Below are 26,042 nucleotides of genomic sequence, written 5' to 3'. Positions count from 1 at the left end.
ACCTAGCTCTGAAACTCTGAGCTTGATGTTGACTATTAAAAAGTTACTAGGTGACAAAAGGGAGTGGCTTTCCAGGAACTAAAAGGACTACTGTACAAAGAGATGTCAGTGTGTACCAAACTGATTTCAGAACATAAGTGTGGCAAGATTATATTACTGGAGTATACAGCTGTGGTGTGATTTTCAAGGGATCTGAGCATCTGCACTTCAATAAAAATTGTTCAATAAAATAAAAAATAGTTCAGTAAAAATTGTCAACATCTCTGAAGGTCAGACCATAAATTTCTGTTTGTGATTTTACAGTGTAGAATGTGGATGGCATATCTCAATGAATGACCTGAAACTCTTGAGAACAAACTGGCATTAACTATTACAAAGAGTCCCTAGGCATGCCAGTTCATACATTTCAGGTGAATCCATTTAATTTATAATTGTGTTTTATCAGTTGGTGGGATGGGGTATGCTCTACACAAGCCCTGAATACAGACCTGAGAGGTCAATTATGTTATTTACTGAATCTGCAGGGAGAGCCAGGCTTAGCTGAACATGAATCCTAGCTGGGCAGGAGCAGGCTGGTTATTATAAAGAGAGGAAGTTTGTAGCAGAAGAGGGGTGTAGATAGATTAGGAGTCTGCAGTTACTCTCTGGGAACACAGAGGAGGAAACAGACATGGAAATCTGAGGATTCTGAGCCTGAGAGAAGGGTCATCTCAGAGAAGCTGTGGGGAAGAAAGGCTGGGTAGGAAGAAGCCCAGGGAAACAGCAGCAAGGAGTAGGATTGTGCAGAGTTGCTGGGCTTGGACCCAGTGCAGAGACACTCAAAGTCCTGAGCCAAGAGGGTAAACAGACAGTGGGGCCCAGAGTTGGGGCTGAAATCTGTTTTAAGGCGTTAGACTGTTATGTGTGGAACTCTGTTATGCTGGAAGGGGAGGGCTACCTACACAGTGACCTAGCTAGAGGGATGGATCATGAAGAGAGAGTGAGGGATCATGTGTTAGTAACTGACAGAATGGGGTGCCAGATGGGGCAATAGCTAATCCCACACCCAGCCATGAGCAGGTGCTCCTGCAGGAAGTGAACCCTTTTACAGTTGGAGATATTGTAAAGATGTTCTGGGGTCTAAATAGCCACACATCTGGTAACAGTACTGAGTTTGAAATATATACTTAATGGCTAAAAAGATCTGCAAACACACTTTTCTAATGGCAGTGAACATGTAAGAAAAAACTGAAGTGCTAACACCTAAAGCTTCATTTAAAACTGTAAAACCTGAGTAATAGTAATGTGAAACACTACTGTGTCACTTTTATTTTAACTAATACCAAGCCATGAAGAGTCAACAATCTCTCTTCCACAGGGGAAAACTGTCCTTATGAGAACCTATGCAAGATGGTAGGAGAGCTGAGCAGTGCTTGTGATACTTGAGTCAACCTGCTGAAGCAGAGCAGCATGGCTGATGGTAGGTAATTCCGCTGTGGGGAGGAGGGAATATGCTGCTGCTCCTTCAAAGAAAAAGGCAGTCTATGCCTCTACTAATGTGTGCTACAGAAAATGGGTCCAGGTGGTTATGTTTTTAGATGGCTAGCCTGAGCCTCTGCCCATGCCACCCTAGGTACAGTGCTGTTTTTAGCATGCTAGCTCAAGGAGAGCTAGTGCAGGTAGTCTACCTCTGCTGGAAATCACACGTCCAGATCAAATGTAGACGTACCCTAGAGGTTCTAATCCAAAGTGTACTGAAGTCAATGAAAAGATTCCTGTTGACTTTGGCGGCTGAAATCCTGGCCTCACTGAAATCAGTGGCAAAACTTCTATTGACTTAAATGGGGCCAGGACTTCACCCAATGAGTTTTAGATCCAGATCTAGCTGAACAGTAGTGGACAATACCCATAAAATAGCAGATTGCTAGTTTTCAAAATCATGGAATTGGCCACCACTGTAACCCTTGGTTCTCCTTTAACAGTAGATTAGAATCCTGCTATGATGTTGAAGGGGAAAGAGGGGCTCTAATCTCCATTAGTGCAGCATACGATAGTGCTGGGTTTGACCCATAATGTATACTACTGAAGACTTATCAAGTATGTCTTATGTAATCATTCTGTAGAGTTTTCCTTATAGGGCCTGCTATTAATACAATTAACATAGCCCCAATTGTTTGTTTGTTTTTTAATACTATTTCAGTATAAAAGTGAAGGGAAATTTCACACAGGGGTATTGTGGGGATTAATTAGGTAATGTCAGCTCAGTACTTTGAAGATGTCAATCACTGCGTGAATGCTAAGAATTACTATTAAATGTGAAGTCTCCTTAATCAAATTGAAAGGATTGACTATAATGTAAAACTGAAAACAGCAGTGATACTACATTGAAAAGGAAAGCTAAAGAAATCATAATAGTTTGCTTGATTAGGCTGACAAATGTGACACTAACATTCAGAAAGATGTAAGGAAGTCATTAACCCATTAGAAATTCTGATTATCCAGGGCTTAGTTAATAGTTGGACTTTCAATGAGAGGGATTTGAATAGGGAGAGCAAGAAACAGTTTCTATGATAGTCATACAATGCTATGCAGATCAGTCATATTTTGTTAGACTAGAAGTGAATGATTTCCTCTTGCGAGACAAAATTTTAGGAGGTATAAGAAACAGGATGGGGAAGAATAGAGGTGGGATATGATTGCTCTCTTTAAATATATCAGAGGGATAAATACAAGGGAGGGAGAGGAATTATTTCAGCTCAGTACTAATGTGGACACGAGAACGAATGGATATAAGCTGGCCGTGGGGAAGTTTAGGCTTGAAATTAGACTAAGGTTTCTAACCGTCAGAGGGGTGAAATATTGGAACAGCCTTCCGAGGGAAACAGTGGGGGCAAAGGACCTGTTTGGCTTTAAGATTAAGCTAGATAAGTTTATGGAGGGAATGGTTCAATGGGATAATGTGATTTTAGTCAAATCAACAGCGTGCCATCGCTGGTAAATATCATCAATGGCCAATGAGGGTCTGGCTGGAGAATCTTGCCTACATGCTCAGGGTTCTACTGATCGCCATATTTGGGGTCAGGAAGGAATTTTCCTCCAGGGTAGATTGGCAGAGGCCCTGGAGGTTTTTCGCCTTCCTCCGCAGCATGGGGCGGGGGTTGCTAGCTGGAGGATTCTCTGCGACTTGAAGTCTTTAAATCACAGAATTTGGGGACTTCAACAGCAGAGTCAAGGGAAAGGGGTTGGGTCAGCTTTTGTGGCCTGCATCATGCAGGGGGTCAGACTAGATGATCATAATGGTCCCTTCTGACCTGAAAGTCTATGAGTCTATGAATACAATGCTATTATGTAGATCAATGGTATCATGTCATCGGTGCTACTGGGCCAGATTCTCAAGGGTGGAAATCTATGTAGCTTCCTAGTCTTCAATTGAGCAATGCCAGCTTACATCAGGTAAGGATCTGGGTCCATTGTATTAACTTCTCCCAAATATGTTGCTTAATTAGTGGGTGTTCAAATATGATTGAAGAGAAAAGCTGTTACTTTTTTATGTAAAAAGAATCAGGGGTGCTGGAACAAATTTTATAGAGGGGTATTGATGATAAAAACCATGTGTTTGGTGTCTGTTATTAGTACTTTAAGCCAAGGGGTGCAGCAGCATCCCTATTTCTAGCATCGCTGAAAAGAATAGATAAGTTTAAACTCAAATTCTCTTTCAAAATTTGTAAAATGAAGCGTAGTTAATTAACCTGATACTAGAATCTTGTCTGATGTACAATAAACTATGTTGAATGTAGGAGATCTTATTAGAATCTGTGGTCTATCATATCCCTCAGAAATGACAGTTTTACATATACAAGTTCTTCCAGAAGGGGGAGGCTCTGAGATACCTAAATGTTTATTGTCAAAGAATTATACACCCAACTCCTATTTGCATTAATACATGCTACTTCATGAATTCCCTATGCATATTTGGGAGAATACATAAGTTAACTTAGAAAATACATTTATCTAAAACCCATTCAATAATGCAAGGTGAAACAATTTGTTTTTCCAATATGTGGTTGAATGAATAAATTATACCTTGGAATTGAAAGTTATTTTGGCTCTCTCTGTAATCTTGAATACAATATGGAAATAAGGAGACCTTTGTGAAAATGTGACTTCATGGTACAAAAGTCCATAATCAGAAAGTTCTCTATAGGAATTCATCATTATATATTATAGGAACAGTTAAGGAAGTTACACACTTATTACTATGCTTTTTGTCCCTTAGAGCACCAGGAAATTACAACTTTCTTGTTGGACATCTGCCTTCGAACACTTGATTGCTGTTGAGAAATATCTCATGCATGAAGATGAAGGAGCAATGTATTCAAATGTAAGTTGGCTTTCACAGCTTGTTTACAATGCAACAGTAGTTGCTATGCTAGAGCAATGTATATACAGGCTGTACGATGGGCTGTTTTAAAGAATTTGTTGTATTCAGGTATTTGCGTAACACAAGCACAGTTTTAGTTTAAAAGGAAATAGCCTCATGCCCAATTAATTTCGGCAGATGATTTATAACTGTGACAGATTGTTCTTTGTGATATTGTACTTGTACCAGAATAAGTCCTTGTTTGAAGTGATACAAATAATGAAGAATTACACGTTAAAGACTTACAGGATGTTCTTATGGAGGGGAGAGATTTAAGATTTGTAAAACAATCCTGTACTGTACTAGCAAGGATTGGACTAGATGACTAAACACTTTGGGGCATGAATTTATTTAAATGTTTATATAGTGCCTAGCACCAAAGAGCCAAACTGGTTTTGGCCTTTAGGCGCTACCACAATATAAATATTACATGATGGTGTCGTAGGGCCAGACGCAGCCCTCTTAGTCTTGCTGAGTATTACCTTGCTGCAAGAGTAGTCTGACTTCTATATGTGAGTAGTCCCTTACTCATCAGATACTCCAAGTGAGTAATAGTTGCAAGATCTGACCCTTAGTAAGTCTTTTTCCTTCACAAGCAAGAGTGATAAAACTTAAATTCTCCCTCAGATTAACAGCAGTGAGAAGGAGAAATGTAAAATTACAAAATTAGGGTAGAAAAGGAATTCACTTTAAATGGTTATTTGCTTCAAAACTATAGGAAGAAAAAGCTGGTTTCTGCATTGCTTAAGCCCCTGAAATGTTTTTCAGAGATCAAAATAACCGTAGACATAGCAAACAGACACCTTAACACAGGGCCTATATATTATGTTAAAGAAATTATGTTATTTCATCACGGCAATATAAGGGACTAGCAAGGTCATATTTGAAATGTTCTGAGCAATTGTAGTCCAGTATTAAAATAAATATCACTGAAATGATTAAAACTGAAAAACAAGGAGGACAAAGTAGAGCATCTCAGTTACCCAAAAATATTACAGAAACTAGGTCTGTGATCTCTGGAGAAGTGGAGTTTAAGGGGAACTTTGAGATACAGCATACAACATTCTGAAGGAAATAACATTGATTAGACTATTTGAGATTGCCAGATACAAGAAAGGGAAATGGTATCAATTTAATTTTAAAAACAGCCTAGTACTAAAGGAATGTAAAGAACTTCATGCACAGAACCTGCTCCTCAAATTAGAGAAATGTAAGTCTGGAAGGGATCTCGAGAGGTCATCAAGCTCAGCCCACTGTGCTGAGGCAGGACCAAGTAAATCTAGACCATCCCTGGCAGGTTTGTTCTCCAACCAGTCTTTAACCTCCAATGCCTGATGATTTAAATAATGGTATAAAGAGTACACTTATAAAGTTTGAGGACGATACCAAGCTGGGAGGGGTTGCAAGTGCTTTGGAGGATAGGATTAACATGCAAAATGATCTGGACAAATGGTCCGAAGTAAATAGGATGAAAGTCAATAAGGACAAATGCAAAATATTCCATTTAGGAAGGAACAATCAGTTGCACACATACAAAATGGGAAATGACTGCCTAGGAAGGAGTACTGTGGAAAGGGATCTAGGGGTTAAAGTGAACCATAAGCTAAATATGAGTCAATAATGTTGCAAAAAAAATGAACATCATTCTGGGAAGTCTTAGCAGGAGTGCGGTAAGACACACACAAGAAGCAGTTCTTTCACTCTACTCCAGGGGTTCTCAAACTGGGGGTCGGGACCCCTCAGGGGGTCGTGAGGTTATTACCTGGGGGGTTGCAAGCTGTCAGCCTTGACCCCAAACCCCACTTTGCCTCCAGCATTTATAATGGTGTTAAATGTATAAAAAAGTGTTTTTAATTTATTAGGGGGGTCACACTCAGAGGCTTGCTACATGAAAGGGGTCACTAGTACAAAAGTTTGAGAACCACTGATCTACTCCATGCTGATTAGGCCTCAACTGGAGTATTGTGTTCAGTTCTGGGCACCACATTTCAGGAAAGATGTGGACAAATTGGAGAGAGTCCAGAGAAGAGCAACAAAAATGATTAAAGGTCTAGAAGACATGACCTATGAAGGAAGATTGAAAAAATTAGGTTTGCTTAGTCTGGAAAATAGATGGAAAGGGGACACGATAAACAGTTTTCAAGTACATAAAAGGTTGTTACAAGGAGGAGGGAGAAAAAATGTTGTTGTTAACCTCTGAGGATAGGACAAAGCAATGGGCTTAAATTGCAGCAAGGAAGGTTTAGGTTGGACATTAGGAAAAACTTCCTAATTGCCTAGGGAGATTGTGGAATCTCCATCATTGGAGATCTTTAAGAGCAAGTTAGACAAACACCTATCATGAATGGTCTAGATAATACTTCTGCCATGAGTGCAGGGGACTGGACTAGATGACCTCTCCAGGTCCCTTCCAGTCCTATGATTCTATGATGCAGATTCCACAAATGTCCTTTGAGGATAGTTTAAAAATTTTGAAATACTTCAAAGTTAGACACCTCTTCCTAATATCTAACCTAAATCTCCCTGACTGCAGATTAAACCCATTACTACTTGTCCTACCTTCAGTGGATAAGGAGAATCATCTTTTTTGTAACACTCCTTAATATATTTGAAGACTGTTACCAGCATCTTCCTCAGTCTTCTTTTCTGAAGACTAAACATGCCCAGTTTTTTTAACCTTTCTTCAGAGGTCAGGTTTTCTAACCTCTTATAATTTTTGTTGTGCTCCTCAGTACTCTCTCCAACAAGTCCACATCTTTCCTAAAGTGTGGCATCCAGAATTGGACATAGAATTATAGAATCATAGGACTGGAAAGGACCTTAAGGTCTTCCAGTCCAGCATCCTGCACTCAAGACAGGACTAAATATTATCTAGACCCGTGGTTCTGAACCAGGAGTCCATGGCCCCCCCCGGGGGGGGGGGCTGCAAGTAGGTTTCAGGGGGTCTGTGAATCCTGGCGCCCTGTCCCGAACCCATGGTGCAGTTTGGCAGAGACCCTGGGGGTCATTTTCCCCTTCCGCCCAAACTGCAGTGCTGTAAACAGAGTAGGGCAGCTCCACACATATATCCCCACCACCTCCTCTCCTCCCGTCCCTTGAGGCCTTGCCCACTGGCCAGGTCAGAGGCGGGAAGATGGAGCTGGGCAGTGCAGAGAAGCTGCTGGTCTGGCCAGTGCTACAGAGAAGGCAGCCACAGCACTCCACCCATCTCCTCCTCCTGCTGCTGGTTCCTGGGGGCTGTAGCTGGTCCTCAGCTCCCAGATGCCTTTGACTGCTCGCACAGCCAGTAAGAGCCCCCTGGGTGGGGGTAGGGGGGGAGATCTGGCTTCAGGGCTGGCAGAGTTCTCAAGGTGCAGTGACCGGGAGGGGTGGGGGGACGTGGGGCTCCCTGCACACAGCCTTGAGCTACCCCCTCCCTGTACCCTGAGTGTTTTTCAAACTTTTTGAGCTGAGTCCCCACCACACCTGAGTTATAATTTTTGATTTCGTGCCCCCCAAACACAGACAGGTTGGGTGGCCTGCTAAGATGAGTCAGGGGTGGAGGTAGCGCTCCCTCCCCGGGACCCGCTATGCGTAGCTGGCCTGAATTCTGCTGGGCCCTGCCCCGCCCACAACAGAAGTTAAACTACACCTATGCCCAGAGCCCTGAAGCTACCCTCACTGCTGGCTGAAGCCTAGAGCCCAGAGGCTCCTGTGATGCTGTAGGATTGAAATAGAGCTCATCTCTATAAATAATATTGCCATTGTTAGACAACTGCAACAAATCTTGTACAAAGCCATGTAAGATGTCAATGGAAAAGTTATGATGTGCTAAATAAGATCATCCTGTTTAAATCCATGTATCATCACAGTATCTGAAGATACAAATATATAGCCAATATTCATATCTCAAATGTTTGTTCCTCAGATAACACCCACAAGGTAGCTTACATCCAGTCTAGCCTGCCCATTGTGAATGGCCCATTCAGGCTGGATGGCCCATTAAAGACACTTCACTCTCAGAGTGGGCCACAGAAGAGACTCAGATGGCTCTTCCTGCAGATGCCTAAGCCTCCAATGGGCCCGGGGCTACCCCCTGTAAGAGTTATCAAGCCATGTAAGGACTTGTGATATGCTCACGTGACCCCGGACTCCATCTTGTGCCAGTAACTTTCCACAAACTGGGTTGTGAGCTTGATTTGAAACAGAACATTTCCAGGCTCATGGCAAAGGGTATAAAAGACCCCTGAAATGACTCCATGGTGCCTCTTTCCTGCCCTGATTCTCTGGACTGTGGATTTACAACTAAAAGGAGTATATTGGACTATGGACTGAGGACCTTCCAATCTTTTGGAAATTACCAGAGAGTCTTTATAAGCCAGCAGTCTATAACATCACTGCTACAAATCTGATAAAAGAACATTGCCATTATTGTATTATGATTTATTAACCATTTTAACTTTTTTTTTATTAATAAACCTTTAGATTTTGGTTACTAAAGGATTGGCAGCAGCGTGATTATTGGGTAAGATCTGAGTTATATATTGGCCTGGCTGTGTAGCTGATCTCTTGAGATTAGAAGACCCTTAAATGTAGTGAAATAAGTTTTCAGTAAAAAGAACAGGAGTACTTGTGGCACCTTAGAGACTAACAAATTTATTTGAGCATAAGCTTTCGTGGGCTACATTCCACTTCTTCGGATGCATAGAATGGAACATATATTGAGGAGATATATATACACACACACATACAGAGAGTTTTCAATAATCACTCATCATAGAGTCCAATGTCTAGGTGGTGAGAGAAGGGCTGGAATGCCTAAGGAGATTGCATCTCTGATTTCTTGTTAACCGGTGTGGTGAGATGGAAGTTTACTTTTGTTACTGGCTTGGTATATCTAATGATAGAATAACTACCAGTATGTGAAAACAACGAGGAGTCCTTGTGGTACCTTAGAGACTAACAAATTTATTTGGGCATAAGCTTTCGCCCAAATAAATTTGTTAGTCTCTAAGATGCCACAAGGACTCCTTGTTGTTTTTGCTGATACAGACTAACATGGCTACCACTCTGAAACCTGTCACCAGTATGTGGTAAGTCTACTCTGTTTCTCAACAGTTTGTCCTGAATCTGGTATTCTCAGCTGTGACCCACTGAGGCATTTTCTCCCTCCTCTTTGTAATAACCTTTTATGTACTTGAAAATTGTTATCATGCCCTCCACTCCCCAGACTTCTCTTCTCCAGACTAAATGAATCAATTTTCCTTCATGTTCAGATCATGTTTTCTAGACCTTTAAACATTTTTAATGCTCTTCTCTGGACTTTCTCCTATTTGTCTACATCTTTCCTGAAATGTAGCACCCAGAACTGGACACAATACTCCAATTGAGGCCTAATCAGCACACGGTAGAGTAGAAGAATTTACTACTTGTGTCTTGTTTACAACACTCTTGCAAATATATCCCAGAATATCTGTTTGGGTTTTTTGCAACAATGTTACACTTTTGACTCATGTTTAGCTTGTGATCCTCTATGACCCCCACATCCCTTTCCACACTACTCCTTCCTAGGCAGTCATTTCCCATTTTGTATGTTGCAACTGATTGTTCCTTCCTAAGTAGAGCACTTCACATTTGTCCTTATTTAATTTCATCCTATTTACTTCAGACCATTTCTCCAGTTTGTCCAGATCATTTTGAATTTTAATCCTATCCCCCAAAGCACTTATGACCCCTCCCAGCTTGGTATGATCTGAAAACTTTATAAGTATACTCTCTATGCTATTCTCTAAATCATTGACGAAGATATGGAACAAAACTAGACCCAGAACAGATCCCTATGGGACCCCATTCGATATGCCCTTCCAGCTTGACTGTGAATCACTGACAATTAGTCTCTACGAACAGTTTTCCAACCAGTTATTCACCAGCCTTACAGTAGCTCTATCTAGGTTGTATTTCTCTAGTTTATGAGAAGGTCATGCAAGACCGTAACAAAAGCCTAACTAATGTCTATTTTGTTGGTTTGACATAATTTGTTCTTGACAAATACATGCTGACTGTTACTTATCACCTTATTATCTTCTAGGTGTTTGCAAATTGATTGCTTAATTATTTGCTCCATTATCTTTCCGGGTACTGAAGTTAAGATGACTGGTCTGTAATTCCCCAGGTTGTCCTTATTCCCCTTTTCATAGATTGGCACTATAGTGGCCCTTTTCCTCTCCCATCTTCCATGACTTTTTGAAGATAATCAGATATCTCCTCCATTAGCTTGTTGAGTATTCTACTCTTACATAGTATATACCAACTGAGGCCTCATTAATGCCAAGTAAAGCAGGATGATTGACTTTCTTGTTAATATGCCCAGAATGAGCCTTTCACAACTGCATCACATTGATGACTCATGTTCAGTTTGTGAACCATTATAACCCCCAGATGTTTTTCAGCAATACTATTACCTAGTCAATTATTCCTCATCTTGTAGTTGTGTACTTGTTTTTTCCTTCCTAAGTGTAGTATTTGGCACTTGTCTTTATTGAGTTTAATTGTGTTAATTTCAGACCAGTTCTGAAAGATCCTGAGTAACATATCGGGGAGGACTGCACAAGGGGAAATTTATTCAGGGACATTGCCAGCGTGGGCAGCCCTGAAGTAGATGCAGAGGGGATTCTGCACCCTCTGCATGTGACAGCTGGGATTGGGGAGTGGGACAAGGATATGACCATGTTGTCATATGAATATAGTAGGTGCTAACTAGTAATAATCATAAAGACCTCCCATGAAAGGGCTGTACAATAATGGGCAAGATGCCTGAGGTCCAGTTGCTAAAACAGCAGCTTCAGAAGAGCAGAACTGGCCTATTCCTTTTCATCTGATTTGGTGAGAGGTTTTCATCTGAGAGATTAGCAGTTAAAAATAATGATAAATTCTGAACAGGTACTTAGAAAATATTTTTAGTTTTAGTTATAAAATCTGCTAGTCTGAAAAATGTAGTCATAGGTAAGTATGGAACTGATTGTATGGTGTTTTAAACTGTAGATGACCTCTCAGTCTTACTACAGACATCAAACACTGCTGACTCAAGCATCACCATGATACCCAATGATACTGTCCAGTTTGAAAAATCAGAACAGTGCAAGAATGAACACTGAAGTAGATAGGGCATTGCTCTTTCAAATTGTAATTTTTTGTTGATATATTTCTCTGTAACTCATTAATTGACTTCAATGGGACCAGGGTTTCACCCTTAGAACCTAGTTCTCCATTCCATTTTGGCAGTTTTGCAGTATTGCAACTCTACACCAGTGCCGAATTGGTGTAACAGAGTAGGCAATCATCTCCTGTGTGTCTTTTTTTTCCTTTTGAAATAACATCTTTATCTGGAAAAAGCGACAGAGGTTCCTGTGGCACCTTTAAGACTAACAGAAGTATTGGGAGCATAAGCTTTCGTGGGTAAGAACCTCACTTCTTGCATCTGAAGAAGTGAGGTTCTTACCCACGAAAGCTTATGCTCCCAATACTTCTGTTAGTCTTAAAGGTGCCACAGGACCCTCTGTTGCTTTTTTACAGATTCAGACTAACACGGCTACCCCCCGATACATATCTTTATCTGGATATTTCTCATTCTGCATTCACCCCAAACTTAATTTTCATAAACTGTATGAGGTTTAAACAGACCAAATATTCGTCAGAGTGAATAGCAGTGGATATTCAAGTGAATATGTAAACGAACATTCATGTCAATTTGTATCTGAGTAATTTAAAAATTAAAATCCTTTTTTAAAAATGTAGGGATCAAAATAGGTTGCTAGATCAAGGTACTAGCATTTGAAGATACACATTCCTTTCAGAATACCTTAACATTAAAGCATTGCTGATCATAAAGGAAGTGGACTTTGTGCTGGTTGGATGGTAAGTTACAGCATGCTATGGAGAGACAAGGATTTATGTTTATACTGCATCTTTTAAATGCAAAGTTCAGTGCTTGATAGTAAACAAACGCATTCTGCTGAGTTCATAGTTCCATTTGTATCTGAGTATATTTGTAAGGACTTTTCTGTCTCTGGTGTTAAAATGCTCTCTGCTATATGAGAGCAATTCATAGTAGCACAATGAGACCAGCAGAAACCTTCTTATAAAGGTATTACATAGGAATTAAAATACCTCATCAGACCAGTAGTCCATTCAACCCACTATCCTGTATCTGACAGTGAGCAGTACTAGATATTTCAAAGGAAGCCATAAAACCTCCATAATGGGCAATTGTCCAATAATATGGCCAAAGAGGAAACTTCTTTCTAACCCCAGGCAGCGGTCAGTTTATGTTCTGAAGTACGAGGGTTTATATTCCTTTTGCATTTCTATTCTAGCTAGTGTAACCATAGCTTATTATTAACTATTGTTAGTATTACGGTAGTACCAACATTGTGTTCAGTCCTGTCCAAAGATGCATTTTCTGCCCCCACAAGCTTAGTTGGATTTCCAATGCTCCAGTAAGCTCTGCAGGGACCTGTATGGAGCCCAATTGACTTCAGTGGCTCTGAGCAGTTACAATGGAGTTCACAGCAGGATCTGGGCCTAAGACAAGCAACACAGGAAGAGTGAAGGAAGACGATAAAATCAAAATATGTACTAAAAAAAAAAAAAAAAACTTACATTATACTATCCTACTTGGCATCCTAGATAATACCCAGCCCGTATCTACCTGAGCACCTGTACACACTTTTGTTTTATAAAATAAATATGCATCACTGTACTCTTACTTCAATTACAATAGCTAGTGTCTTTCAGGCATCAAAAGTGGGTCTTAAGGAGGGATCAGTGGTGCAAGGGGAATAGAGAGGTTCTACCCATGCCTTTATTTATAAAAATGATTTTTGCTGAATTAGGACACAGTTTAACAAATCAGATCTCCCATTCTCACTTAAAGAAAGATGGATAGCACAACTGTGAAATAGGAAAGTAAGACGCTTGACTATCTATTTAACTGAGGAGGATTGTTATTCCCGTATAGGAATGAGACTTCTCTGTTCATGTTTGGTTCTCTTTCTTACAGTAGGTACAATATTATGTTCTTTTGGAATAGACTTATTCCTGATGGATCAAGGTTTGCCTTTTTGATGAGGTCAGTGGTAATATTTTCTAGTTAAGCATGACTTATGTTAGTGTTACATCATTTGATTATGTAAGAAAAACATTTGCAATGGGAGAGGCTCTGGAAGCCTGCTATGAAGGAGCTCTGTTTTCAACTTGTCAGCACCCCTTTTTTTTTTTTTTTAAGCGCAATGTCTAAAGGCCGAACTCTGCTTGCAGCGATGCTCTTGTCATCAAAAATGGAATGTAGCCCTTATTGTTGGTATCTGATACCTTAGAAGAACACAATGTGGGAGGAAAACTTGACTCAATCTGTGTGGAGAGGTAGAAGAAGAGATGAGAGGCCAGATCCTGAACTTGTCAATTGGTATAGCTCGGCAAAATTTTGGTGGAGCTTTAGTGACTTCTGCCAGCTGAGGGTCTGGTCCTAATAAATTTGAAACTCCTCACTTGAAAATAATCAGGATTTCTTAAATGTTAGCATAACTCAACTGCAAAAAAAGCAAAAAAATCACAGCTGCTCTTTGACTAAAATGGCTTCCTTTAGTCTGTTCCTAACACTCAAGACTGAAAATGGCTTACCCCACCCACCCATGAGCAGAACAGACTTCTAAAGCAACATGATTGCCTATCCCCTGTTGTGGCATCGGCCTCTCATGATTGCCTCCAGCTTTGCTTCCCAGGTGGACTGGGTTCTTCTCACTTAGTTCCTTTTTAGAATCTCACAATCTTAAAGACCAGCTGCTTTAAACCCAGCCACTGCCTCTCCAGTAGCTATTCATGGGCAGAGAGTTTGTTTTAAATATGAATCTAATAGTAAAGGATAACTGGGGTATACAGCAAACTTCCTATCTATCCCCTTGAATAGAATCCTCATCCTTTGCTTTCATGAGGTTCTTCTGTGCAGGTGAAAGGGATGGGTGGGGGGTGATGTATCATGGATTCTACCAAATACAGTCTATAAAGAAAAAAGGCTATTATAAGGCTAATTATAAGCATTACACTTTGGAAAGTATTTCTATAAAACTGGTATTACAAGTTTCTATGTTTACTGTGTCTCAAACCTTTCTATACAAAGTTTGCTCAGTCAACAAATAAGATGGGGATTTGTTTCTACCTGCCAGCCCTGCAGCCTCTCTTTGAGACCTGAAGGTCAAGATGGGTTCTTACTGGCTCATGCATCATCAGCAATCTGTGGTTTAAAAAAAAAAAAAGGCAGTGAGTCAACTGTTGCTCCTCAGTTATATCTATGTAACCCTTTATCCTCAGCATAGGTACTTGGTCACACCTAAGTAACCCTATTGCTTTCAGAGGGGTAACTCTGAGTGAAATTTAGAGACAAGGTGAATGAGGTAATATCTTGTATTGGACCAGCTTCTGTTGGTGAGAGAGACAAGCTTTCAAGCTCATACAGAGCTCTTCCAATAAAAGATATTCTCATCCACCTTGTGTCTCTGAACCCTGGCACCAACATGACAACAACAACACTGTGCAATTTAAAGACAGTTTCTTCAGTTGGTACTTGGTTAACAATTCTGCTAACATATAAGCAGGGCCACTGAGAATGGGTTCGGGCCCCGGTGAAAAAAAAATTTCGGCCTCCCCAGCAAGGGCAGGAGGGGGAGGAAGCCGGGCCCCCTTCCGGACCACTGGGCCCCGGTAATTTGTACTGGCTTCTCCCCCCCCCTCTCGTCGGCCATGTGTATAAGTCAGAAGATAACCCAGTTCACTGTCCCGGAGCTGTTTTAGATTTCCAGGACCATTAGGAGAAAGGTATTTACTGTTTTTCTATCCTGGTTCTCTACTCAGACCAATTTTATCATTGATTTCAACAGTTACATTGGTATAAAGATGGTGTAATGGGGTGATAGTATTGGCTCTGAATACATACACAGGAAGCAGATATAGCAAGTTAGAGTCAAGTCATGGGATGGTTTGCACAACTAAGCAATGTTGGAAGGGGGTATAACATAGAGCTGCTATGTCATCCTACCCCAGAGAGATGATCATGAAGTGTCAGTTTTTCCCTAAACATGTTCACTTTTATAATGGGAACCATGTTATGCTTGTGACAGGTTAGATCACAGAACCCCCCTTGGAAGCTACCACCTGATGTACCAAGACTACCTCTGCTCCTGCTTTCCCTGCCAGCTCGGAACTCCAGCAGCCTGTCTTGCTGAGCCAGACAGGCCCGTCTGCTCCAACACAGGCCCAGGGTCTGAATTACTTGCCCCAAAGCTGCAGACTTAACTGAAAGCAGCTTACAGAAGTGTTCTTGTCTTTAACACTCAGATGCCCAACTCCCAATGGGGTATAAAACCCAAATAAATCTGTTTTACCCAGCATAAAGCTTATACAGGGTAAATTCATAAATTCTTCGCCCTCTATAACACTGATAGAGAGGTATGCACAGCTGTTTCCCCCCCCCCCCCCCCGGTATTAATACATACTCTGGGTTAATTAATAAGTAAAAAGTGATTTTATTAAATACAGAAAGTAGGATTTAAGTGATTCCAAGTAGTAACAGACAGAACAAAGTGAATTACCAAGTGAAATAAAATAAAACATGCAAATCTAAGGGACATGTGAGAGCAGAGACTCAGACCTGAGGGGATAGATGCTTACTAAAGGAGGGATTTTTACAAAGGATAGTGTCAACAAGCTAAAGACAGTTGTATTCTGTTCCTGCAGAATCAGTCGTCTAGAAAAGGAAAGACAGATTGATAACAATAGCTTCTAAAGCCACAAGGGATCACTGTGATAATCTGTTATGGCCTCCTGTGTAACACAGGCCATAGAACCTCCCCAAATAATTCCTAGAGCAGATCTTTTAGAAAAACATTCACTCCCGATTTCAAAAATTTAGTGAAGGAGAATTTACTATGACTTTTGGTAAACTGTTCCACTGTATTTATATATATTACGTTGCATTTAGAGGCCCCAGCTGAGATCAGGACCTATTGTTGTGTTGCACAAACACAGGAAAAAGAGCCAGTTTCTGTCCTTAAGGGCTTACATAGACAAGACAAAGGTATATGTGGGGGAAAGGAAGTAGTATTAGCCCCATTTTGTAGGTAGGAAACGGAGGCATAGTAGATTGGGGGCAGATTTTCAAAGATATTTAGGCACCAAGATGCAGATAGGCGCCTAGTGGGATTTACAAAAGCAACCCAGGAGAGTTTGGCAACTAACCAGCTTAGGCACTTTTGAAAATCCCACTAGATACCTACCTTGACCTTTAGGGTGTTCAAATGCCTTTGGTAATCTGTCCCCAGGGCCGGCTCCAGGCACCAGCTTGCCAAGCAGGTGCTTGGGGCGGCCACTCCAGAGAGGGGCGGCAGGTCCAACTATTAAGCGGCAATTTGGCGGACGGTCCCTCACTCCTGCTCGGAGCGAAGGACCTCCCGCTGAATTGCCGCCGCAGATCGCGATTGCGGCTTTTTTTTTTTTTTTTTTTTGCGCCGCTTGGGGTGGCAAAAACCCTGGAGCCGGCCCTGTCTGTCCCTAAGTGACATGCCCAAGGTTATCCAGAAAGTGTGTAGCAAAGCAAAGAACCTGATCCCAGCTCTCCTGAGTCTCAGACCAGTGTCTTAATCACAACACTATCTTTCATTTCCGTGCTAAGATTGCTCAATTGCCTGTATGTTTTCTGAGGGGCAAAATCTTTTCACTTTTTTTTCCTCTCACAATCACATGATGCTATAATATTTCCTGTGAAAATGGTGCTAGATTATTTAATTTCCATGGTCAGTTTATACAATATTTGATTAACCATGATATACCAGTTAATATCATAATCACAAAAGACATAAAAAGTGTCATGTATCTGCTGGTTATTTGAGACATTGATAATAGTAATTTTATACTGCTTGATGCATTCCAAAAACTGTAAAGACACTAACTAATCTTCAGAACACCCTTATTAGGTATGTTGGTAAGTATTATTATCCCCATTTTAAAGATGGAGAAACTTACACTGAAAGGCAATCTAACTTCCCTAAAGACACAGTGGCAGACCCAAGATTGGTATTCAGTCTTTCTGCCTCCCAGCTCTGTGTGCATTCCTCCAGACCACAATGACTTTATAATAATAGTAATAATAATAAAGCTACCAAAAACTTTGATCCTCCTGTAAATTGGAAACAGTTGGCAGCCCTAATTTAGAGTATCAGATCTGTGGGTACAATAACAGGAGAGGTAATTGTTTCCCCTAAATTATAACTGGAGATAATTGTTAGAGTATTTAATCAATTTTGGGGGAGTTCTTAAATGTAATAGGCAGGACATAGAAGTTTATAACCCGTTTTTCTCTGGCTGTGGTTTTAAGCAAACGTATGTGTATTGGAAGATTTTTCTCAGTGTTATAAATTGACTGAATAAACTAGAGTAATGTAGTGCTAGTTTAATGATCTCTCAAATCCTAGAGCAAACCTCTGACAGAGGAAGTCTGGAGCAGATCCTCAGGTGATGGAGCTATGACCATTTACATCAGAGGAGGATCTACCCCTGTGTATTTTACATGTCAATATTTACTAGTTACTTAAACATAGGGTCACCCGGTTTGGGTGGGCCACTCTTATGGACTAGATAGTGTGAAAAACAAATCATGCTTGTTGCCAATTATTGAGAATGAAGGTGTTTTAAGGGCTAAATTAGTGAGTATAGTTGCATTTAGAGGCAGACATCTGTACATTCCTTCATGTATAACCTCCTTTAAAGGTCTGCATAACCTTCTTTAAAGGTCTGTGTATATTTTAGGCTAGAACAGCCCCAATATCTCCCTGCTTGCTCTCTATTTTTTTTTTTAGATGTTTGGTTTGTTTGCTCAATGTATAAAATATGTTAATCAACAATTGCTAGTGAAACAGTAAAAGCCTTGCAACTTCTGCATAGAATTAATTTCTAAACTGACAATTTTATCTCCATATACTTAAAAAAAAACCCACTACCTCTCAAATAATTTTGATAGTAGTATAGAAACTCAAGGGAAGGGGATATTATCAGATAATAAAATCTCTGGAGTTTTCAAGCCTGTCAGCTCTTAAAATAGTGTTGGCCCTTACATCATATCTGAATTGCATCAGGTTAGTGGAATGCAACTTCCTTTTTGATTTTTGTAAAGATTTTTTTAGCTCTGCTTTATCACAATGACAGAGAACTTACAATATTCTTTAGTCATCCAATCGAGAGAGATCCTAGAATCTGATAACTAAGCTTTTTCACTTCTATTAAGAAGAAGAAAAAAATCATGTAGGGCTTAAGTCATAAAATAACACACATTCCCCACACATACAAATTAACTTTATAGCAAATTGTGAATGGCATATAAACAGCAAAATATATATAATGTAAGTGCAGAACAACTTCAGGTTGTCTGATATTAATGGGGAGGCATGAGGTTTAGTCAGAAAAAATTAAGTGCAGACATGGGTGGATATACTCTAAATTAGAATATGCTGTGATCTTACTGTACATTCAATTTATGCAGACACAGGTATTCAACTAAGTAGGACAGAACAGAGATTGGAGAGTTTACACCTATCAAAACAAGAAAGAAAAATATGTACTGTGACCAAATAACATCAACGTCTCTTCTCTTGATATCTGGTATCAATTTATGAACCTATGTTGTGCTGTGAGTGAAGATATTAGCACTGTGATTGCACAGGTCTAAACTTGCTGTGGTAATGTATTCCAGACAACTGCTCTGCCCGAGAAAGGACTATCACTGAGAAGCCATCAAGGCTGTGATCTGGGATCCTTGACTTGGGTTTTCTCTTAACTGCTGGCCCACCCCAGGACCAATGTTTTTTCAACACAGGGACTTGTGGGAAGGAGGTGGAGCACATGGTAGAGAGACAGAGACTATACTTAAGAACAAGATTCCGCTGTGCAAGGAACCAGACCATTGGCACACCTGAGAAGGACTTCAAAGAGAGAGTGGGTGGGAGGGACTCTGCCCAGCCTGAAATACTGATGAACCTTGGACTCACAAGAAGGGGTAAAATGAGACCGGAGAGGGTGGTATGGAACCACATGAGACCCAGTGATTGGGTCCACTCGCAAGACACTGATGACTGTACAATGGGATACGGGACTAGGTTGCAACTAACAGCAAGAAAAATGTTAATGAAAAATGTCAAAGCAAAATAATGAATACATTTCCAAGGTAATCTTTATACATTATAAAAGATAGCAAAGGGCACAGCATGCGGCTGAGTGAGATTTTCTTGCACCACATTTGCTTGCATGGTGGAGATTTAGGAAACAGAATTAAATTGTGTTTTTTAAACCTGGGGGCAGATTTTGAATGGTATTTAGGCACTTAAAGATTTGGAATGGCACCTATTAGGATTTTCCAAAGCACCTCCCATTGATTTCAATATGACTTAGACATCTAGGCATTTTTGAAAATCCCACTGTGCACTATCTGAATCTTTAGGCATGTAAATATCTTTAAAATTCTGCCCCCAGAGCTGAAATTGGTGGTTATGTGAATATATAGAGTATATCCTGTAAGCCTGGCTTGACATGAGTAATGAAACAAGGGAAAGGCCTCATTTCTTGGAAGACAGGATTAGGGAGTTAAATAGATCAGCATGCTGAAAACAGAATGTTTGTGCTAACTAAAAGGCAGGTAAATGGGTCAGGGAGCTAAGAGACAGAATGTCTGAACTAGCTAAGATAAGGGCAGGGAACACCCAGGGAACCATTTATGAACAAGATAACAATGGACCAGATAGTCGGGAATGTAAAGATAAAGTAAAGAGTAGGTGGAACATGGACAGAGCATGCTGTACAGGCATTGGTTCCTACAAAGTAACCAAGCCAATCCCAAAATGTGTGATGCAATGTATAGTACATGCAATGAGATGTGTAAATGTATATAAAAGGAGAGGGTTTCTGTGTAACTTTAGATCGGTGATGACCCTGCATCCACCCCCCTGGGTTTCAGTCTAGTCAGTGTTTCATTTCTGTATACCAAATACAGATACGTGAGGGACCAAGTCTTGAGTCAAACTGAGTTCTTAGGAAGCCAAGTGGAAAGAGGTCTTGGAGGGAATCCCAACATACCCACCTCACTGAGATGGAGACTACATTTGCTTTCTGTTTTCCTAGCCGTTTCCCCAGGACTAATGTTGGTGATACTGGCCAATCCAGAGGCAGTCAAAATCCCATTCTCAGATGGCTGTAGCACTTTTTCTACTAGAAGGAACTGCAGTTGCTGACCCACTCATGTTAGCAGGATCTGCCTCCATCTGACATAGCCCAAGCCACCTGTGCTGTGTGAGTTAGGGAGACGCACATGCAGAGGAATGGGAATAGTAATGGAACTGGGGCAAAGGCTCATAGGCCTTGGCTACACTCGGGAATTCACAGCGCTGTAAGTACTCCACCTCTCCGAGGGGAGTAGCTTGCAATGCTGCAAGTGAGCGTGTAGCGCTGCAGGCTCTGATCACACTGGCGCTTTACAGCGCTGCGCTCGGGGAGGGGGGCAGTTTCACACCCCTGACCGCAGCAAGTTGCAGTGCTGGACAGTGCCAGTGTGAAGCCAAACAGAGGAGGGTGTAAATGGATGTCTGGGGAAATGGCTCCTGGGTCCGGAAGCTGTGGAGAGGGGAGTAGAACTGTAAATAAAGATTCTGTTCAGAAACATGGATGGGATGGAAGCTGGAGCAGGGAAACTGGGTAGCTTAGAACAGTATTTCCATTTTCCTCCCAACTTGATCCCTGATTAAAACAATAAAATATTAAATTATAGTATCCTGTGTGGTATTAGAAACTAAACCACAATGGTCTGAGAAAGGAGCACTTTCTCTTCCTCCTTCTTTCTAGAAGTAGTGCTGACCAAAGTAATGGTAAGAAAATATGAGATTTAAAGCGGGAACTCCCAAGGACAGTTTGCACTTGTTTAAAAGTGTATTTAACGCCTGTACTCAGCTAAATTCAAGGGGCCAGATGCAGAAATTATGTACATTTGTACTTCCTTGCAGTCATTCATTGGATTCCCTTGGATTTAATCTCACCTGCTGATTGATATGTAAGGGAGTCTAATTTAGTCCTGATGATCTAGAAGAAGTTGTAAGAATATGCAAGTTATGGGAATGTCTGCTTTATCTTACACATTCCTGTGCATTCCTTGTGTTTGCTTTTTTTGATACAGTGGTCACTTCTGGTCACACTGACTGACAAGTACATCAACATCAACTCAGACTTCCTTATGCTTGTTTTGATGCTTTTGCATGCATTCATTCAGAGCTGATGAAAAAGCAGGCAATGGTATAAATCAGTGAACGTAAAACTAAATAAATCTAAGGGAGGCTGCAGCTTCCTTCTCCACTTCTAGGAATGTTACAGTTACATTCCTGGAAGTGGAGAAGGAAGGTGCAGTATGTATGAACTGTTTTGTAACACTTATATTTAGCAAGTAATCCTGCAAACCAAAACCTAGTAGTGTAATTAACGGCCTGGTCTGCATATGTACTGCCTTCTACTGGGTGCTCAGGGCAACTGCCAAAGCAGGGGAAAAAAAAAAAAAAAAACACCTCGGAATGCCGCCCCAAGCATGTGCTTGATTTGCTGGTGCCTAGAGCCTGCGCTGTGGTTGCTATAAGGACTGCTAAAGTGTGTGGACTAGGTAATATTCTACTTATACCAATGGAGATTAATTGTTCTTTAGCTCAAGTTGTAGTGCTCTGGACTTTTGCCCTAGGGCAGTGGTTTTCAAACTGGGATATGCATACCTCTAGGGTACATGAACGCTCGTCAGGGGGTATGTGAGAAAAATACTGTCATGGTGAACAACAGATCATGTTATCCCTTACAGACCTCCCTCCCCCACTATTTTCATAGGTATATGGAGGTCCGATGGAGGTACAAGGTAAACTACATTATTTGGAAAGGGGTAGACAGTCTAAAAAATTTGAAGAACCACTGCACTAGGGGAATTTTATTCCTGAGCTGCTGCTGCTACAGGGAGGTTTCACAGTGTGCAGTAGACAAGTGTGATGTTCTAGATAGCTCAACTGCTGGTGTAACAAACCTGTGGCCAACGATAGCTTTAACATCCAGAAAGCAAGGATCTGTATGACACAGTGATGCACACCATGTTTGCTAAGGGCCAAACGCAGTTCCCCCCTGCACTCTCCCTGGAGCTTCAAGCCAAGAATTAAAGGCTCTTCAGGTTGGTAAAAGGAAAGTTTCTTGTTTATCAGTTGGGTTATGTGCACACATGACAGTAACAGGGGCATGGAGTTGGGATTTGAAAATACCTCCATCCATGCCAGCTGCAGCCAAAGGGCTGCTGGTAAGTGGCAGATGCATCCCATAAGGTGTAAGGAGCAGGCTCCCCTGGAGAAGGGGGGATCTGAGTGTTAACAGCCTGACCTTTTTCAGCATGCTGCTACTGATGCATTGGAAGTGTCTCAGCACCCAGGCATGCGTGAAGCCATCGTTAATTAGCTGCAGCAGCAAACTTTCACAAAGCAAAAGCTTGTGACTGCAAGTTCGCTTCCTTCTGCACGCTCGCAAATACGCTGCCAAGCCAGCACGCCCGCAGCATCCGCCCCCGCTAGGGCTCTGCGCGTAGGGTTACTCCCCGGCGCCGGGCCTGGTGGCGGGCTGCTCTCCTGTCCCAGGTGCTGAGCAGGAGGCTCTTCCGGCATGGCCGCTCCCTTCCTCACCTGGTGCTGCAAGCAACGCCTTTCTGGAGTTCCCTGCCCAGACAGGCGCCCGGTGCCGAACCCCGATGGGACCTCGCGAGCGCGCCGCCTTCTAGGGCAAATCAGAGGGTAGCGGAAGGTGAGGAGGGGACAAGGAAGAGAAAGTAGGATAGACAAAAGGGGAATTTAAAGTGCTACTTTCCTCCTTCTCCCTCCAGCTTTGTCTCTTCCAAAGCACAGAGGTAAGTCCGGGGGGGTGGGGGGGAAGCGAGCTTGCAAGTTTATTACTTGCAAGGATTTGGGGTGTTTTTTCCTGTGTAACTCCCCAAAGTATAATGTGTTCGGCTCCGGCCTGCCACTTTGTTAATTTCAAGAGCGTCTGATGCGTGGGCGTCTCGCAAAGGAAACCAGCCCCAATCCCCCGTGCTGTCTGAGGATTTTCTTATTCAGCTGATGTTTCTTTAACGTCTATCAGATCAGATCGCTCATTAAAGATAATTAATGGACGAGTTATGGAAATCTAGGAAAACTATGACTATTAACTCATTTATATTATATTAGTTCTTGTCTGTAATAGAATACACCAGTAGCACTGTAAGGCTTTGACAAATAGGCAGTTAATAGTGTGTGGTTAACATTTACAGTTGATGTTAAGGAGAGTCTGCTTTAATGGGCATATCTTTTAATGGTGAATCCGATTCCCTGTTTTGTGATCTTTTAGAACTATTAGTTTTATTTGAGCAGCCAGGTAGGAAGTTGGAATCAGTGTGTGCGCTTTTTTTTAAATCTTAAAAAAATTGTTACCCTTTATTTTTCTTGAATGTTTTTATGTTTTGTTTTCTATTTGCTTCCTTAATGGGGAATTATTTTCAGAAGTTTGGACAGCTTTATACAGACTTCTTGTAAACAATCCATGCATCTGTGGAAGCATTAGCAGATGGTGAATGAACTTTGGTTTTTGAAAAACCTGTATAGTAATTATGAAACTTTTTAAAGCACTAGGCAAGACACAGTGTGTATAACTATGCACAAATGCTGTTGCAGCAGCTAGGCAAACCTCACTGAACTAATTCTACCCTTGAAGTGAATTACTTGGGCCCATATTCTGCTTATTCAGGCTGAGTAGTTGCTTACTCCAAGGAGCCTTATTCCTCAAGTAGTTCTATTGGGATTTCTTTCAGGCTGAGGTATTATTCAAAAGGAGTAAAGGTGGAAGGATTGGATTCTAAAAGATGAGCATTTTGCAACAGAAAGAGTAAACATTGAGCAATATTTTGTCACATGATACTCATGAATATTTCATAATTCTCAAATATATTTTTACTTCTCCAAACTGTCCCACTGAATCTTGACGCAGAAATAGCTTAAAATCAATTTTGTTTCCTGTGCACTGCTTTCTTGTTCACATTTGTTGTGGAGAGTAGAGCGATTAGAACTTTTAAAAGATAATTTAAGTATTTCTAATAAAGAAAAAAGCATTGCAAATGGACTTAAAGATATAATATAGATCAATTTCTAGGCCTGTTAGCTTTACAATGTGTCTTGGATTGTACTCACAATGGAAAATATAGATAATGAAACAATAAAATCTAACAATAGTTAATAAGTCCTATCTTGGTCATCTTTTACTCTGTTTACATGGATCTGAATACAGTACATGCTTCAGCACCTGAACCTACTAATATTTGTGCAAATGATCATTTTTTAGCGCATGCTTAGAATTACTCTTTAGCTGTGGACTTTTTAAAAGTCAGAAATTTGTTTCAGTTAATATCACGCTTGGTCTTTCTACTCCTTCCCCTTAGAGTTCCTTACAAAAGTATCTCCTAAGCTGCTCTAGATTTGATTTTGACAAATAGGGAAGAATTGGTTGAGAATTTGAAAGTGTAAGGCAGCTTAGGTAAAAGTGATTATGAAATGGTAGAGTTCTTGATTCTAAAGAATGGTAGGAGGAAGAAAAGCACAATACAGATAATGGATTTCAAGATGGCAGATTTTAGCAAACTCAGGGAGTTGGTAGGCAAGATCCCATGGGAAGCGAGTCAAAGGGGAAAAACAGTTCAAGAGTGTTGACAGTTTCTTAGAGACATTATTAAGCGAACTATCCCACTGCATAGTGTGACAAAGTTCCTCCTCTACCTTGGTGGGTCCTGCACTTATTGGCAGATTTGTTCCCTTCACAGATTCACCCTGTGGGTCAGGAAACAGTCCAGAGACCTTCCCCTCTGGTAGAAGCTATAGTCCAGGTCAATTCCTCCAGTATTTGATCAGGAGTTGGGAGATATGGGGGGAACCCAGGCCCACCCTCTACTCCGGGTTCCAGCCCAGGGCCCTGTGGACTGCAGCTGTTTAGAGTGTCTCCTGGTACAGTTGCATAGGGTTACCATACGTCCGGATTTTCCCGGACATGTCCGGCTTTTGGGGGCTCAAATCCCCGTCCGGGGGGAAATCCCCCAAAGCCGGGCATGTCCGGGAAAATCGGGAGGCTCGGCCGGGGCCTCTTTGTGCGGGGCCGGGGGCATGGTGCCCGGCCGGGAGCCGGGCCGGGGGCCAGGCCGGGCCAGGGTCGCAGTGCCGGGCCGGTCCGGGCCCGCGGGGCCGGGCCCGCGGGGCCGGGAGCCGGGCCCGTGGGGCTGGGAGCCGGGGTCGGGGAGCCGGGGGTGGTCGGCGGCAGGGCCCGAGCCGACCCATGCTGGAGCCGCCGGGGGCCAGCCTGGGCCGCGCCTCCTTCTCCCCCCCCCCGCTTCAGGCTTCAAGCAGGGGAGGGGGCGGAGACTTTGGGAGGGGGCGGAGTTGGGGCGGGGGCGGGGCTGGGGGCGGGGCCGGGCCCCCCGGGAGTGTCCTCCATTAGGAGGCACAAAATATGGTAACCCTACAGTTGCACAACACCTACAACTCTCTGGGCT

At 41.8% G+C, this 26,042-nt stretch overlaps 1 protein-coding gene across 1 annotated transcript in view; it reads left to right on the top strand.

The window, feature by feature from the left end:
- The first annotated feature begins 23,077 nt into the window (after nt 1-23,077).
- ARAP2 (ArfGAP with RhoGAP domain, ankyrin repeat and PH domain 2) overlaps nt 23,078-26,042 on the top strand; it is a 214,000-nt gene continuing 211,035 nt past the window's right edge. The window contains exon 1 of the mRNA XM_054030499.1: nt 23,078-23,378. The gene's annotated coding sequence lies outside the window, so the exon portion shown is untranslated. The remainder of the gene's footprint in view (nt 23,379-26,042) is intronic.

This window comes from Malaclemys terrapin, chromosome 5 (assembly GCF_027887155.1).
Source record: "Malaclemys terrapin pileata isolate rMalTer1 chromosome 5, rMalTer1.hap1, whole genome shotgun sequence".
NCBI lineage: Eukaryota > Metazoa > Chordata > Testudines > Emydidae > Malaclemys > Malaclemys terrapin.
The sequence above is the reverse complement of the archived record's forward strand: the minus strand, read 5'-3'. Positions and strand labels throughout refer to the sequence as shown.